The 17,272-nt window shown below is 39.3% G+C and overlaps 1 long non-coding RNA gene across 1 annotated transcript in view; it reads left to right on the forward strand.

Annotated features, from left to right (window-relative positions):
• The window catches only part of LOC105028216, a 45,751-nt gene extending 32,877 nt beyond the window's left edge, over positions 1-12,874 (forward strand). Inside the window, exons 4-6 of the long non-coding RNA XR_002195668.2 lie at positions 1,261-1,364; positions 1,622-1,671; positions 12,719-12,874. This is a non-coding gene — a long non-coding RNA (uncharacterized LOC105028216). The remainder of the gene's footprint in view (positions 1-1,260; positions 1,365-1,621; positions 1,672-12,718) is intronic.
• Positions 12,875-17,272: the final 4,398 nt, after the last annotated feature.

Below are 17,272 nucleotides of genomic sequence, written 5' to 3' on the forward strand. Positions count from 1 at the left end.
TTTAAGATTCAAATGCTCAATTTAAACCCAGGAAAAAAACGGCTTTTAATCTTTGCTTACTTGATTTAATATTAAAATCTCAGAAGATAAACATTGCATCAGCGCAATGCTTTTAGGTTTTATTGCTAATTTGAGATTGGATAACTTTTTTAAATGAGAAATGTATCAGGAGACGCATGTCCAGCTATGAAATTAATATCTATTGAATACAGATATTATTATCTGTAAAAATACAGAAATGATTCAAAATGCCTAAATGCACATTTTCCTATGCCACGCTTTGTCTAAAAAGCCCTTTTCCACAAATTCCCACACTATCTAACCTCTTTATTAACATATGACAGCAATTCCTACCAAATAAAATCATTGTATTTTCTAAACCTAGTGGTCCCTTCAGGTTCCACAAATCATGCTTGACAATATCTGCTATTTCTCTCTACTCTATCACCTCACCTTCTCTTTTTAGGCGTATCTTTCCTTTTTCTTTTGTGCCAGGTCAAGAAAGGACTCAGTGTCAATAATTGTATTGATATAAAGGAAAGTCTTTCAGAAAGTATAATTCTAGCCTTGTATTCTACTGGCATGCAGTCAGTGCTCGACAGGGACATGTCCACCAATGTTAGAAGCAGGTAAATTGTTCCCCACAAATAATTACAACAATTTGCAAAAAATATAATATTTGTCCCCCCTAATATCAAACTAAATGCATACAGTCAACTGTGAATAGTTTGAAGCTCAGTAAAAAAATAGTTACACTAAAAGGTAGCTAGTTAATTAACAACCCTCTCAACTCTGGATAGATTTGTGTGACTTAGATATTAGCTAGAGTCCAAATTAATTTGATTTTAGGAAATTAAACATCAACACATTAGCTAATGCGTTTTCAATTAAGCCAATAGGGTTCAAAGTGTCACAGTAGGTATATCAGCTACCCAGCAAACCATCCAGCCAAGCCAGCTACCTTAGATGATATGGAAAATATCACATTAGCAAATAAATAGTTTAGATGATATCTAGAGATTAATTACATTTAGTTGATTACACAACAGTTATTGTCAATTAACTAAAAATATTTGATTTCTCTTGCAGTCATGCTTGTCTTCTGTATCGGCAGTGGTTGACTAATTTTACACAACTTACACAACCCGTATAGCAGCTACGACTCTTCGTAAACTGGAGCAACACCTGCAAAGAAGGCTCTGTGCATGAACAACTTTGCTAAAGGAAATCACTGCTTTTCTTGTGATCTCTATGTACTAGCTAATGACCACCTGACTTTGCCCAACCCCTGTTACTGGCTGTTTCAAGAGGTCAGAGAACTAAATCGTCTCAAGCTCAAAACATAAAGGCACTGGAAAACAACGGTACGTTTAGCTAATAAAAATACAATTGCAGCTGGCTAACTGTCAACTTTTTTCAAAATGTATGCTGCATTCATAATAGCTAACATTTATATTTCCACTGATATTTCAGAAAATCTATAAAATGCCTGTTAACATTTTTTATATCACCAATAATAAGAAAATATTTACAATGTGATAAAATAATTATACCATAAAAGAAGATATATTTTAAAACTGCTGTTGGATATCGTGTTAATAAGGGGTTTCTCTACATGCAGTGTAAAAGAGGCAAGGAAAAGTTGGGGATGCAGCTCTCATCAAATTTACGGTATGTATCCCGAATGCTTGCCCCCCAGTACAGGACTAGAAGGCCCTGTCTAGGACCCCCAGCCATGAGTGTGCTTCATCTCTGCACTGTCAACAAATAAATACAGACATAGCAACATTTTTCATGGCACAGCAAAATGTTTATAATAGCAGAGAACATACTTTAAAAATGAAACATACTGTCTTTACGGTAATAATTTCCGGTAAACTAAACATGTCCGCCCCCTCAAGACAACGGCTGCTAAAATGTTTCGCAGAGAGTTGGGGGGCTCCCAGCCAAATCTTGACTGGGGTCTCTAAAAGGCTAGGGTCTGACTTGTATATCTCTATCTTCAGTGATTCTACCTCAATATAATTGTTATTTTATGTGTAGGTTTACTCCCAAAATAAGAAGAATTAAATTATGATGTCTAAATTACTTACTAAAAACATTTTTAGCTAGAGTGAATGAGATGAAGACATAGGGAACCGAAATAAAAATAGATAAGCTGAGAGGAAATTGGATAAAATATAATTTAAACAGTTGTCTATGAGTTTCAGGCCCAACTGCAGGAAGTGATGCATTGGTGAGATCTATACTGTGAGAAAGTTACTTTTATGTCACCCCTCACAGCCTCTCAATGGCATGGCAAGCTGCCCTGGTTGTCATGGGAATGTGTGATTCAGATGGTACATTCATCAAGGAGATTTACGTTTCTTTTTCTTTTCAAAAGGACACGTCACTCCTTGTAAATTGTGAATTAAGACAGGAAGCCAATTCATGATGTTCAATATCTCAGCAATAAGATCATGGAACATGACTCGTTAAGATAGTGTTTTACTAGTAAGGAGAAAGAGCAATGCCGTGTTGGTTTGATGTGTATTGTGCACGGATTTGTGATTGGTAGCAAAATACTGTCAGTCTGAAGACATTGTTGTCCCAACTGTAAGAAAACTTCACATCACTCGACAGGATGACGTAAGCAGAATGCAGATCTGACTTGCAGCAAAACTGACCATAAAGCAAAATACAGTGTATATACATGTCCTAGTGAATGCCCACACACCAATTGACTCTGTGCTGCCTTAACATTTAAAAAGGGATTACAATGACATGAATGAAAAACATGAAAGGAACATAGCGTGCTGTATCCTACTGCTTTTTTCCATCAATTTACACATAATACCCTATAATGACAAAGTGAAAACAAGTTTTTAGAAATGTGTGCCCATTTCTTTAAAATAAAAGGTATTCAGACCCTTTTATTCAGTACTTTGGATCACAGTTTTGGGGTTTTCTTGGGCATGCCTTTACCAGCTTTGCAACAGATGGATTTGGACAGTTTCTCCCATTCTTGTGAATCATCTCAAGCTTAATCAGATTTGATGGGAAGTGTGGGTGAACTGCCATGTTCAGGTCTCCCCACAAACGTTCAAGTGGGTTCAAGTCTGGGCTTTGGCTGGGCCACTCAAGGACATTTGCAGTTTTGTTCCAAAGCCACTGCAGTATCATCTTAGCTGTGTTGTTGTTGTCTGAAGGATGAATCTTTGCCACAGTCTGAGGCCCTGTGCATTCTGGATAAGGTATTCGCTGTATCCATTCTGATCCATTCAACCTTCCCTCCATCCTGACCAGTCTCCTTAATGCTGCTGAAAGAGGACACGTGCAGGGAGAACAGAGGACATTCAATAAAAACTAGAACTTTAACAAAAGAAACACTGTACATTAAGGCAAGACAGAACAACCATTACATATGGCAGGCACCAAACAAAAAACAACAAGCAGAGTTGGGGAGTACTATTTCCAAGCAATAAGTTTATGTATATTACAAGTGGAATGTATATATGTGCAATGGAGGCAAATACTTTACAAATGACAATACTAAATGTGCAATTAAAGGCAAATAGAGGTGGCCGGACTTTGCAAGGCAGTGTCAGAGTAGTACAAAGGGAGAAGTGCAACAAGGTCCCTGAGAGGCAGCGGGGTATGCTTGGTGATAGGTCATTGAGTTCACAGAGTTCTTTGGGTCACATAGATAAGCAGGGTTACATTAGACAGAAATAAAGTGTTCCTGAGCCTGCAAAAAGTTTGTGGCCTTGATGTGAAGGGTCCCTGATGATTGCACTGGAGGTCTGCGATAGCAGGAAGCTGGGCACCAGTGATGTGCTAGGCAGTTTTAACCACCCGTTGCAGGGCCTTCCAATCGGCAACGTAGCAACCGCTAAACCACACTGTGGCGCAGATAGTCAGAATGCTCTCGACTGTGTAGCGGTAAAAGTTCACAAGGATCTTGGAGGACAGGCGGGCCTTGTTCAGCCCCCTCAAGAAATACAGGCGCTGCTGCACCTTTTTGACCAGGGCTGAGGTGTTGAGGGTCCAGGAGAGGTCCTCAGAGATGTAGGAATTTGAAGCTGGACACACGCTCCACCTCAGTGCCATTGATGAGAACTGGGGCGTGACTGCAGTCTTTAGACTTCCTGTAATCCACAGTGAGCTCCTTGGTTTTCTTTGCATTGAGGGCCAAGTTGTTATTAGCACACCATGCTGCCAGGCTCTTGACCTTGTTTCTGTAGGCTGACTTGTCATTGTCACTGATCAGGCCTACCACCGTGGTGTCGTCTGCGAACTTGACCATGTTCTTGGAACTGTGTACTGGAATGCAGAAGTGGGTGAAGAGGGAGTACAGGAGAGGGCTCAGCACACATCCTTGTGGGACACCAGTGTTCAGGATCAGGGTGGAAGAAGTGAAGTTTTCTAACCTAACAGACTGGGGTCTGTTGGTTAGGAAGTACAGAGTCCAGTTGCAGAGAAGAATGATCCCCAGGTCATGGAGTTAGTTGACCAGCCTAGAGGGGATGACCATGTTGAATGCTGAGGTAAAGTCTATGAATAGCGTTCTCACATAGGTGTTGGTTTTGTCCAAATGGGTCAGGGCAGAGTGTAAAGCTGTGGAGATGGCGTCTTCTGTAGACCTGTTCAACCGGTAGGTTGGGTATAAAGAAAGTATCCCAGTGTGGATGAGTCTTTCAGAAGAAAATATGGAGTGGGCTTCATCACTCTGTGAAAGACTGCTCAGGCAAATAGTGCAAGAATTAACAGCATGGCTCTGTAGTAAAAGAGGCAGTGTGCTAAACTGGCCTGCCTGCAGTCCAGACCTGTCACAGATGGAAACATTTGGGTCATTATGAAATGAAAAACATGACAAAGGAGACCCCGAACTGTTGAGCACCTGAAATATTGTATCAAACAAGAATAGGAATACATTTCACTTTCAAAACTACAACAGTTGGTCTCCTCAGTTCCCAAATGATTACAGAGTATTGTTAAAAGAGATGATGCAACTAAGTGGTAAACATGCCCCTGTCCCAACTTTTCTGAAACTGGCTGCTGGCTCCAAATTCAAAATGGGCATATATTTGTCCAAAAACAATACAATTATTCAGTTTCAATATTTGATGTTATCTTTGAACTATTTTCAATTAAATAGTGGGATAAATGATTTGCACATCATTATATTCTGTTTTTATTCGATTTCTACGCAGTGTCCCAAATATTTTGGAAAGAGGTTGTATTACAATCTTTCTTCCACTTTGAGAATTTGAATTAGTAGTTTTTCATTTTAAGATCTAATGAGGCAAACATTCTGTGAGTGGTTAATATCCTTGAAACATTGAATCCCCAGAAGCATATTTTCTTTTTATTTGTATAAAATATTTTTATAATTTATAATTATAAAATCAATCAATCAGATTTATTTATAAAGCCCTTTTTACATCAGCAGTTTTACATCAAGCCTGAAACCCAAAGGGGCATGCAACAACAATTTTGATGCACAGTGGCTAGGAAAACCCCCCTAAAAGGCGCTGAAACTTGGAGAAGAACTTAGAGGAGAACCAGGCTAAGAGGGCTGACCAGTCCTTTTCCGGTTGTGTCAGGTTTACATTTTAAGAATACAAATTACAGTAAATCATCAATGCATGTGATGTGTGTCTAGAGACCATAAAACATAATCCAGGTGGGGGGGAGGGTCAGCAGAGTGGCAGCTGGAATCGTCAGGCATTGTCAAGATCTGCAACAGAACCAGGAGGACTAAGGACAGGGACAGAAACAAGTCTTTCGAGCCTGATACACCTGAGGTGTGGTCCAAGACATTAATTCAATTAAACAGGATCTACAATGGAGAATGAAAAAAATATGTAAAAAATATTTTATACAGTATATAATTGATCATTATAATATTTTGCAATCAAAACAATTTTTTGACACAGGACACTCTCTCTTCCCCTGGTGCAGTCAGCCAGTCAGTTTGTCAGTCAGTAAGTCAGTCAGTCAGCCTAGGCAGTGAGGGAGTAAGAGGGGATGGGTGGTAGGCGGAGAGGGGGAGGGAAACAGATTGATGAGCGGGTGACAGAGTGACATTGCATTCTGGGAACTGTGACTGAACTGCAACTGTGTCCATAAATCTCTGTTGTGATTCGGAACAGCATTACAGTGTGGCCCACTGTCTGGCTATTACAGGATAGGAGCTTGTCTGCCTGGTTTCCTGGTTCTCTCCACAGTCATTAGAATTTCTAAATATATGAAAGAAATTGATGACAGCATGGAAAGGATAGTTCACTATAAGCATGGTTTTCAGAAATTACTCAAAAATGTCATAAAATGTTAGTGAACCCCTACAGTCACTCATGAAGAATTTGAACAGGATGCATGTCAAAAATCGATAAGATTGGTACCATGACATAAGATTTGAGTAAATAAATGCTAAAAACATTAGCATGTAAAAACAGTGCCAATGAAATTGAACAAAGGCAAGGGTGGCTGCCATGCCACAGACTACTTACAGGGCTAGAACATTAGATTACATTACACAACATTAAATAAATGTTTTAACAATCCCTAAATAAATGTGCTAAATAAAAAAAACAGAGATGAACCTTAATGAAAATCGATAGGAAGAAATGTGCAATCCTCCCATGACCACAACCTGTGCATTCATTGAAATCTGTCAAATCTCTATCTCTGCAGTGTAAAAAAGAAAAGGAAAAACTTGGGTGAAAAAAGAGTTTCCATGGACCTTTTCGTCTCTGGTGAATCCGCTGTGGTGTGAATGCAACCATACTGAGATCAGATCTCAGCCACAAAACTTCAGCTCACAGAACCCTCCTGCAGTCTTTGTATGTTTGTATTTACTTCTCTACCCTGTGTGTTGATGGGAAAAGCCTGGAGATGTGCATGTGTGTGTGTTTGTGTGTGTGTGTGTGTGTGTTTGAGGGAGGTATTCTTCTCTAGTGTGTGTAAGTGGATCATCTCACATCATTTTCCTCCCTGGGGGTTCATCTAAATTAGCTAAAGATGTTACTCGTCAGACTCCCATGATGTTGGGGGGGGGGGGGGTGATGCTAGCTTGTTGCTAACATTATTCAGCCTGCTCTCATGCCGTGCAACTCTGTGATGCTAATTATAACAGCGACGGCAAGTACAGGGTTTCTAATAAGCAGAGAAGTACTTTTGGGCCGCAGTGTTGAGGAGAGAAGGAGCTTGTTGTGTAAAAGTTTTTTCCTTTCCCGAGCCAAAAGGGCTGAAATCTGGAGGGAAAACTGAACACAAGCAATGCCTACCTAACTACCCATCACGACTGCTGGACTTGTCATCTCCCCGATGGGGAGTTGGATTCTCCAATTTTTAGGTTAATTAATCAAAAATGATTTTTTTTCTCATTACGTATGCAGTTGGTTTGCAATCTGCAGAAATCGATGTTTTACAGATGTTTCCCTGGCTTTTGTTTTTCGAGACAGCGCTGATTTTTATTGGATATAGATTTAGGAGGGTGCTGAGGGAATCGTGCTGGCTTCTGAACTAACCCAGCGCACAGATGCATGCGCTCGCACACACACCTGTTCCCACGTACATGCACACACAGGCTTCCACTGACGCACACGCAGACGCAAACGCTTGTACGTACACATGCACAAACGCACACCTCTAAGCTTCCACTGACAAGGGATATGCATTCAGTCAACTTGTCAGATGTGCTGTCCTTAGCTTAACCCTAATCAATGCATGCACGTTTCAAATGTCATTCACCTGCTACACTGTGAAAAATAACATTCAAACCAATGGTTTACATATTGTGTCAGATAATCGCAACACCCTTGTTAAAAAAAGTATTACATATACTGCCTCAAGAGGTGTCTTTAAATTGTTGCCTTTCAACATTGTGTCTGGTTATCCAGGTCAGAGGTATAATTGTACCGTGGAATATCTTGTGTCTTTGCTGCTGGTAAACCCTGAATCTTTAGTCCAATATGGCAATCTGGTTATTCTTTATTTGGTCATCATTGCCAAATCTGTGGGAGTTGAACCCTTCATACACTCTCTGGGTAGTACTGTTTAATCACATAACAGCTTCTGGTTCCAGTTCCTGTTGGTTGTAAACAAACGTAATTTTGCATTTCCTGTAGTCTAGACACAACAACAAAATCCTGGCAGCTCCAGAAAGGGGAGCACTTGTGGTTCCCGAGGTGTGGTTGGCACAGCTCTGTACCAAACTCCTAAATTCTCTTTTCCCTTGAGGAGCGGGGGAAAGAGGGAGGAGTGGCACTGCGAGAGAGAATATGGTCAGAACAGCAATACAAATCCAATAGCTTCACCTGCCGCTTGTGAGTCAACTGTACTTGAGGTTAGATTTCTTGTCAACTACATCATGTAGGTTTAGTTGGGAAAGAGGGGTAACTTATATCGACCTGAAGAATGATTTGGTTTAAACCTTCTCATCTGGATTTATTTGGAATTCATCTCTGGCAACCATTCTAATTGTGAAGTTTGCACATGGAACATATACATTGTCTTCTTCCATCAAGCTCTCTATCGAAAGCTCAGTGTCAAATTTCCAGGTTGTCTAGTTTCCAAGCACTATAAACACAAAGCAAAAGGCTGTTTTTTTGTACTTGAAAAACAAACAAATATTACTTTGAAATTAAGAAAATTCAAAATTTCACTTGAAAACCTGTTCTAAATCTTAGCAAAAGTCATTTCTGTCAGCTGAAGGTTTGTTAGGACTGCATATTAAAAGATACTTTCTGGGAATTCTGATCACCTGTAGTAAAAGTGGTGCTCCTGAGCCAAACCATCCCGAGTCTGTGCCCATGTGCCCCATTATTAAAATAACTTGCTTGAAAACTTGGAATTTCATGGGTAACTATGATAGTGATTCCACTTATAGATAAAAAATATTAAACACCCAGCTCAGAATGAAAATATTTGTTATTCAATGTTAAAGATATAAAGCCCTGCAATGGAGAGAATCAATTGGATTATTAGTTGGATCAATTGTCATGAAAATAATTTTAAAGCTGTTCTAGCACTGTGAATATGTTTTAAATATAAACACTCCCATTCAAAAGTTTGAGGTCATTTAAAAATGTCCTTTCCATGCGAGAAATTGCCAAAAAAACGTAAGATCTTGTACAAACCAGTGTACCACTCTCCTCACAAAACAGACCAAACTGGCACTAACCAGAATAGAATGAGGTGTGGGAGGCCCCGGTGCACAACTGAGCAAGAGGACAAATACAATACAGTGTCTAGTTTGAGAAACAGATGCTTCACAGATCCTCAACTGGCAGTTTTGTTAAATAGTACCCGCAAAACACCAGTCTCAACGTCTACAGTGAAGAGGCAACTCAGGGATGCTGCAAAGAAAAGCCACAACTCAGACTTGCCAATAAAAATAAAGATTAAGATGGGCAAAAGAACACAGACACTGGACAGAGGAAGATTGGAAAAAAAAATATTATGGACAGACATATCCAAGTTTGAGGTGTTCATATCACAAAGGAGAACATTTGTGAAATGCAGACCAAATGATAAGATGCTGGAGTGCTTGATGCCATCTTGTCAAGCATGGTGGAGACAATGTGATGGTCTGGGGGTGCTTTGGGGGTGGTAAAGTGGGAGATTTGTACAGGGTAAAAGGGAAGAAAGAAGGCTATCACTCCATTTTGCAATGCCATGCCATACCTGGTGGATGGCACTTTATTGGAGCAAATTTCCTCCTACAACAAGACAGTGACCCAAAGCACATGTCCAAACTATGCAAATTTAGGGAAAAAAACAGTCAGCTGATATTCTGTTTATAATGGTTTGGCCATCACAGTCACTGGATCTTAAGCCTATTTGTGGGAGCAGTGTAACCGTATGGTATGTAAGAAGTACCCATCAAGCAAATCCAACTTGTGGGAGGTGCTTCAGGAAGCATGGGGTGAAATCTCTTCAGATTACCTCAACAAATTGACAACCAGAATGCAAAAGGTCTGCAAGGCTGAAATTGCTGCAAATGGAGGATTCTTTGACAAAAGCAAAATTTGAAGGACAGAATCATTATTTCAATGACAAATCATCATTTCTAACCTTGTCAATGACTATAATTACCATTCATTTTGCAATATTTCATATTAAAACTAATTTTGTTTGTTTTAATAGAAAACAAGTGTATTTTTTGGTGACCCCAAACTTTTCAACTGTAGTGTATTTGCGATGCTATCTTAGGATATGTGAAATATATATATATATATATATATTTTTTTTTTTTTAATGAATTTTCAAATGATTAACCAATTTTTGTAAATGTATTTGGAATACATTAATTAATCAGAAAAATCATTGCTTTGACAATCTCCTTTTATTTCACATTTCTCAGATATTTTTTGTTTGGGTATTCCAATTTCCCCTTTTGGAAGTGTATAGCCTTGTTGCTTGTGTGTTTGCGATTACTTGTGCGTGTTATTTGTGTGTGTGTATGTGTGTACTTTTACTAGGCCGTTCCGCTCAGCTACACAGGAAAAAGAAGATGAAGCAGAGGAGCCAAGGAGCCCAAACAGAAATTATTATTGATTTAATCACATAATCAGCCGCAAACACTTCAGGCCAAGATAGCAAATCCATAATAGCCTCCCCACACAACCGCCCTTACACGTTTACCATCAAACCCCTGCGTGAGCACAGCAAACAGAGGAGCCAAGGGTCACCTTCAGTCGCCGGCAAAATATTGACGTTCCTAATGCTTAAATATGTTTTTGAGTTAAGCGTTATCAATCACTGATAAGGGCCTCGCGTCGGCAGAACACAATGCCATTGGCAGAGGGATTACACAAAATGCTTTTCTTGTCATAATCCAAGCACATCTATGGAGAGGTAAGAGGGAGAATTAGATCAATTCTTTTTGAGACAGACATCTAAGGCAGAGACAGTAATATGGTTTCCCCATTTTAGTTGGGCGGTTAGCACAAAAGAAATCGGAAGAATGAAGTTTGAACACATTGAACTGCTTGTCTAGGATGTGAGGTTATTTAACACACATACACACAATTATACAATCCTCACCCTTTCACTTAACTGTAAACGTTAAATCCATGCAGAAAAATAGGTCTTAGGTCTTCTATACATTCATCTACATTTTCTGAGACGTATCATACTCGAGGCACTGTTGTGTATTTTGCAGATATCAGTAGTGCGAGGTGACACCTTCCGAGGAAGCATGCATCACATTTTTGATAGTGCCCCCCAGTTTTGCGAGAGTCAAAACATGTTGTTGTAACTGTATACATTTTCTGTGCAGTGCACACACATATCACTCGCTTTTCCTATTATTGAAGGCCATAATCCTACATGGTACTTCTGGTGTAAATTCAAATGCTGTGGTAACGATTATGCAAACTGAGATTAGTCTATCTATTGTAATGTAAACAAACTCAAAATCTGAAGACGGGACAAAAGGTTGATAGTATTTTATTTCTTGTGAGGACTTCTGAGGAATTCTGCTGCTCTTAACTATGGGACTACAAGTGCACACAAAAACACACTGGTATTAACTATACTGGTGGGGACCAAGAAAATAATCCATGCAACGTAAATGTACCCTTACCTCAGTCTCACAAGGACATAACTCGAGATCTTGTCACATCTCCTTGGAGGTCTGAAAATGTATTTCAGAAATGGTTGAAAGGAGCCAAGACTCCTAGTGCTAAGAATTCTGTTGGATGTTCAATTTCGTGAAACCACTGCCACATGCTAGTTGAATGCATGCTTAATGTGGTTTAACACTGTTTCCCCTGAAGAAATTTTTTAAGAAGTTTGTTCATTCTGTATGCTAATTTGCAACAATGCAGATTATAATTTTTATATTACTTAACCAAGCAAATTGATTACCGTTACTTTTCTTGCTCTGGGACAGAACAACATAGCTTTCACCTACGTTTAGAGGGATAAGACCCAGGGACCTTTGGACACTAGTCAGCTTTCCTAACTATGTTTGCAGCATCTCAATGTTTGCAGCAACTCATTATAATGGCTATTGATGATGTCAACATCGTGGTTTAATGGTGAGTTGTATTGTCCATTTTCTTTTGCTATCTGTTTTGGCAATATGGAGTCTGTGGCTGCACTAATGTTACTCCTCTCATGGTACTGTTAACTACTTCCCCACAGTGGTATGCAACTCACTATCAGCACTTTTATGCAACACCAGTTGTCTGGTCATTCAGATTGGCATTTCGTTTTGCGTTCATGGGAATTTAGGTAAGCTAATTGTCATGTCACTATAACATTCAGATGGTGGCAAAATGTCCAAGTGATAAATTGCTCACCCACTGATATCAACAAACTTTTTAATGACTTCCAGAGAGAAAATATGGCCACTTTAGATTCTGCGCATGACATAGAGATACAGCTACAATTCAAAAATTGTCAGTGGCTGCCAGTGGAAATGAAGTCACTTTTCGGCAAGCACACTGACACATCACCGGTACTTTGGTCATTCACACGCCCCAGCACCACTGCGCCCTCACGGCATAGTGGACCTGAACGCAGCTCCCAGTCAAGGTCACAATCAGAATACTGACACCTGCTTCTCATTGTCTCCTCCTATTTAAGCCAGTCCTCCACCACCACTTGGTTGTGAGGTATTGTTTGTTGTGCCAAGCCTTTGCCTAGCGACTGAGCTAACTACTTGTGTTTCTACCTGTTGTTATTCTCTCCCCTTGCCCTGTTCCCGTCTGGTTTCCGTGTCTAGTAACCTGCCTTCTGACCTGCCTGCCTGCCCCTTGGATTATTCTGTCAAGCCTGCCCGTACCTGTACCGTCGCCTTCTCGAATTGTCAACCGGTTACCGAACTCCTGCCCGTCCTTCTCGTTGTGATTCTTGCCTCAGCCCTTTTGTGCCGTAATAATAAAACAGACGGTTGCGTTCCGCAATTGGAACCTCATTCCTTGGTCCGAGTGTTCATCACAATGTCGTTATGACAGGCACTAACGTTAGTTAACTATCATGTCACTATTGTAGCCCTATGACAAGATTCCCAAAATATATTTTGAGTTTGACCCAACCAGATTTGCGTCAGCAAGACTTATGTCACTACTGTAGATGAGCTCTCTTCCTCTGGACCTGTTGCTGTCGACTCACGTTCGTCCATTGTCAGCACCACCTCATCAAATTATCTTCCTACAGCCATGGTCACTATCATAGAAAAGTTGTTTATTTGATAACTTGGAGATATTGGTCACCAATATATAAATAAGATCAGCTTAAATTAGTAGCTAAAGGATTTATCTTGTTAACTTGGAAGGTCTGAGTGTAAAGTTAGATTATGAGTTGACATGAGTTGAATGTGTTCTAGCCATGAACATATCTAGTGAGCATCTTTGGGTGCTTCGCCCAATTTATGCACTTCAATTTGCCAGATATAGTGTAGCATAGCCTGGCCAGGTCTAAGGGGCTACCCTTACCCTGAACCCCAAAACCTTAATCCTCACACTAACACTAAACCTATCCTTAAAGGAAATTTTTGATCCTGGGGCCTTTTTCAAATTATCTAGCTTAATCCTGGACTGTGGAGACATCCTTTTTTTTAAATGAATACTGTTTTGAGAGTTTACGAGTTTTCCTGCAGTCTCTCGCTCTGGGCTAAAATGGAACTAAATGGGGCAACCGATGTAGCGTTCGAAAATATATGATACATTCGGTTTTCCAAAATGGGAAGGTAACAGTGTATTGATACAGGTCTCCGTTATGTTCTCCTCAAAAAATTCAGCCAAAAAGACCTTTCTATCAATGGTTATGTTCTATGTGAAACCACACTCTTCTTTTCATGAACAATGCACTACCTCACATCTGTAAACGTCCTCACTTGAGCTAAGCGGTGCTGTTTCAAAACATCTGAACTACGGTGCTGAACTCATTGGAGTTTACTAGCTAGCAACCAGCGCAATTTAGAAACATTTTGCAAAATGTTTAGAGAATGTGCAGTCCCCTATTGTGCTAATAAAATTAAATCTAGCAAATTGTGTAAAAGACAGGCCGTCATTCCTGAATGTTATCAGTCATGGAAAATAACTGACGTGGCCGTTCCCAACCGCATGAAAATCGTGCCAGGGCTCCATAGTAATAATAATTTCAGTACTTCCCCATACTATTCCTGCAGAACGGGACTAATAACAGAATTATCCAAATAGCTATTACATGCCAACTTAAAGAATTGAGAGTAGTCCGTTTAGCTCTAGCCTCTGCCTCTTCCAGTTTTTTGGGGATGTGGAAGGTTTCCAAAACTGCAGGGTTGATAAGAGCTTGAAAGTCAATGCCATCTGTTGCATGCACTGGAGCCGAATCAGCCTCATCCACAGACAAGTTTCTTGATGGGATTAGGTAGCAATAAATCCCACTCCTAACATGAGTTACATTTTAGTAAACAAACCCGGTTGCCGGATAAATCCTCCTTGCAGAAAGATTTGCGTCGATTTACTAGCAGCTAATAGAACTTGTTGGTATTTTTGTTTGAGCTAGTAGTCTATACTAGCTAATATGAGCTACAGTTTTGTAAATAAAGCCGGTTACGGAAACAGCCTCCTCACAGACAAATTAATCCGTGCGTCAGCGGCTTATACATTTTCCATAAAGAATAAACAGCGATAACCATTGATACAATGCTCGTTTTGATACTATTTTTTTCAGAGAACATACGGAGACCTATATCAATATACTCTGGCCTTTCCGTTTTGGAAAACTGAATGTATCATATAATTTCGAACGCTATATCAGTTGTCGTGTTCACTTTCATTGTAAGCAAGAGGCTTCCTTTAAAAAAATTTAAACTCTTAAAACTGTATACATTTCAAACAATAATGTCTCCACAGTCCTGGATTAGGCTAGATAATCCGAAAAGGCCCAAGTATCAAAAATAGCGAACCTTTCCTTTAACTCCTAAACATTTGAGAGTTCCAAACAGCGCAAAAAGTCAAAGACTTACATTTCTCTTCATATGAGCTGGGATGGAGTCAAAAGCATTACATGCGTTCAGGCGGCATTAACTGTTATAGCTAAACTTTCATTCAGAAAGTGCTCGAGTAGTTTCTTCTTCATTGTTGTACCAAGAATAAAAGCACAATATTGGCATTGGTTTTGAAATTGAATAACTAGGTAAATCTTATACGCACCAAAATAGATAAACATGTGTACTGATAGTTTAGAGTACCCTTTTGTCACAGCTATTCTATAATTTCAGATAATACAGAAGACTTCCCAAGACTCTGTCAAACCGGTTTCACGAAGGGCCGAGTGTCTGCAGGTTTTTGCTCTCACCTTGTACTTGTCACTAATTGGTTAGTTTCCACCCTCACCTGGTAGTTCAAGTCTGAACTCGGAACCAATTTAAATGAAAAACCAAAAACCTGCTCACTCTGCCCTCAGTGGAACCGGTTTGACACCCCTGCCCTAGTTTTGAATCCACATTGTTTCATTGTTAAACCTTAGATTGATCATTTTGCAGCAGATGCATATAAAACCATTTTAGTCTTTTAGATGCACTAAATCTTTACATTTGAATAAAGGTGATTAATGTACTGTTGATATTGAATGTTCACGTTTGAGCAAGTTGCTGCAATGCCTGAATTTGACCAAAAATCAACAAGGAAGTCTACACTTCGTTGAGAAGTCTACACTTTGTTAAAAAACTGTACTAGGCTCCTTAGCCATCATATTTAATATGACATTGATGTATTTGACCATTTTATTTACAGGACAAACATAGCTAAAAGTGGTTTACAGAAAAAATTGACAAACCGTTGTATTGAATATTTTACTGAAATATTTAACTAACAATATATCCCCCCATCAATAACCTGATGATAAGCTTTTTTAGAAAATACAATACAGAAAAAATCTCTGTTTGATACAAATGTCAGTGACTACTTTGTGGAGGTGGATGCAGCAACTGTGTTGTGTAGATAAACTTTTATCAAACCCTTTTCTGTGGACCGGCGCTCATCTGTAGAGAATTGCCTACCCATTCATAGAAAATACCTGAAGAAAATGTCCCTCTGATAATGTAATGTGAAAAATGCAACACGTCTTTTTTACTCTCCACGCTTTCTTGATGATCTTCCCTAACATTTTTCATGAACTTCCCAAAATCATTTGGATGTATTTCAATAACTATCAACCACAAACATAAATTCTTCTGAACTGAATAGGAAGTTTTTTCATGCTGTTGCATGCTCTTGGATGTTTTAGGCTAGATATCTGTTTAAGCATTTTTTGAATTGTGGATGTAAAAAAGCCTTCATAAAATATATTTCATTTGATTGATTAATTATAATTGATTAATTATAACTTTTTCATTTAATCACATAATTGTTTCCAATTGCCCCAATATTCCCTAAAATAGATCCTGAAAAAGTTTGATGTACCTTGTTATGACTAATATTATGATAAAACAATTTACTGTGTTTAAGTAATAGATATCAAACAGACAATGAACCTTTTTTTATTAAAGTGATTGCCAACATTTTTCTTATGCAATTGGTCTCCAGAGGGATAAGGTCTGGCTTTACTGGTCCCTTGTCCTAAAAAGTTTTTAAAAAACTCTGTTATAGACACAATTTCTAGGGATAAACATCTAGAAAAACTCCTTACCTTCAAACAACTGTTGTATAGGCTTTTAAGTGGCATGGAGATAGACAGCTACAAAACAGCTACATGCACTTGTCAGTTTCAGCTTTTCACCATTTGAACTCTGCAGCATCCGTCCTAGGCCTTGACTCCCAGAAACGGTTCCAGATAAGCCCCTTGTAAAAGAACATCGACGTGACAGGAACATCATTTTGCAAGGATATTGGAAAATGTACCATGCAGCATCATGCAAAAAAAACATCCTGCCAATATTCCACTTTTGCATGATGTACACTTATATTATTCCATTATCCAGCCACCAGCATTCAATTGCCCATTCCTGTCCATCCCGCCCTGAGCTATGCCAGCCTAATTGTTTACCAAAGGGTTGCGGCTCATTTGCTCCTGGAGATTGGACCTAATTAACACTAACTTGTCTGAACACGGAGGAGCTCTGTCCACTCCACTTTAATCTAATCTGTAGTCTTTCAAAAAAAATAATGAGATCATTTACACCTCATTAACGGGGGAATGTAATGTCTGTGCATTCATCATAATGATTGCTTATCATTTCACTTTGCAATATTATCTCCTCTAATGAAACTGTTCACACAACTGCCAAGAGGGTCTTAATTGGTCGTGTGAAATCACAGAGAACCCGGCAGCTTGCCTCTACGTGTGTGAA

The sequence above is a fragment of the Esox lucius genome, chromosome 20 (assembly GCF_011004845.1).
Source record: "Esox lucius isolate fEsoLuc1 chromosome 20, fEsoLuc1.pri, whole genome shotgun sequence".
Taxonomy (NCBI): domain Eukaryota; kingdom Metazoa; phylum Chordata; class Actinopteri; order Esociformes; family Esocidae; genus Esox; species Esox lucius.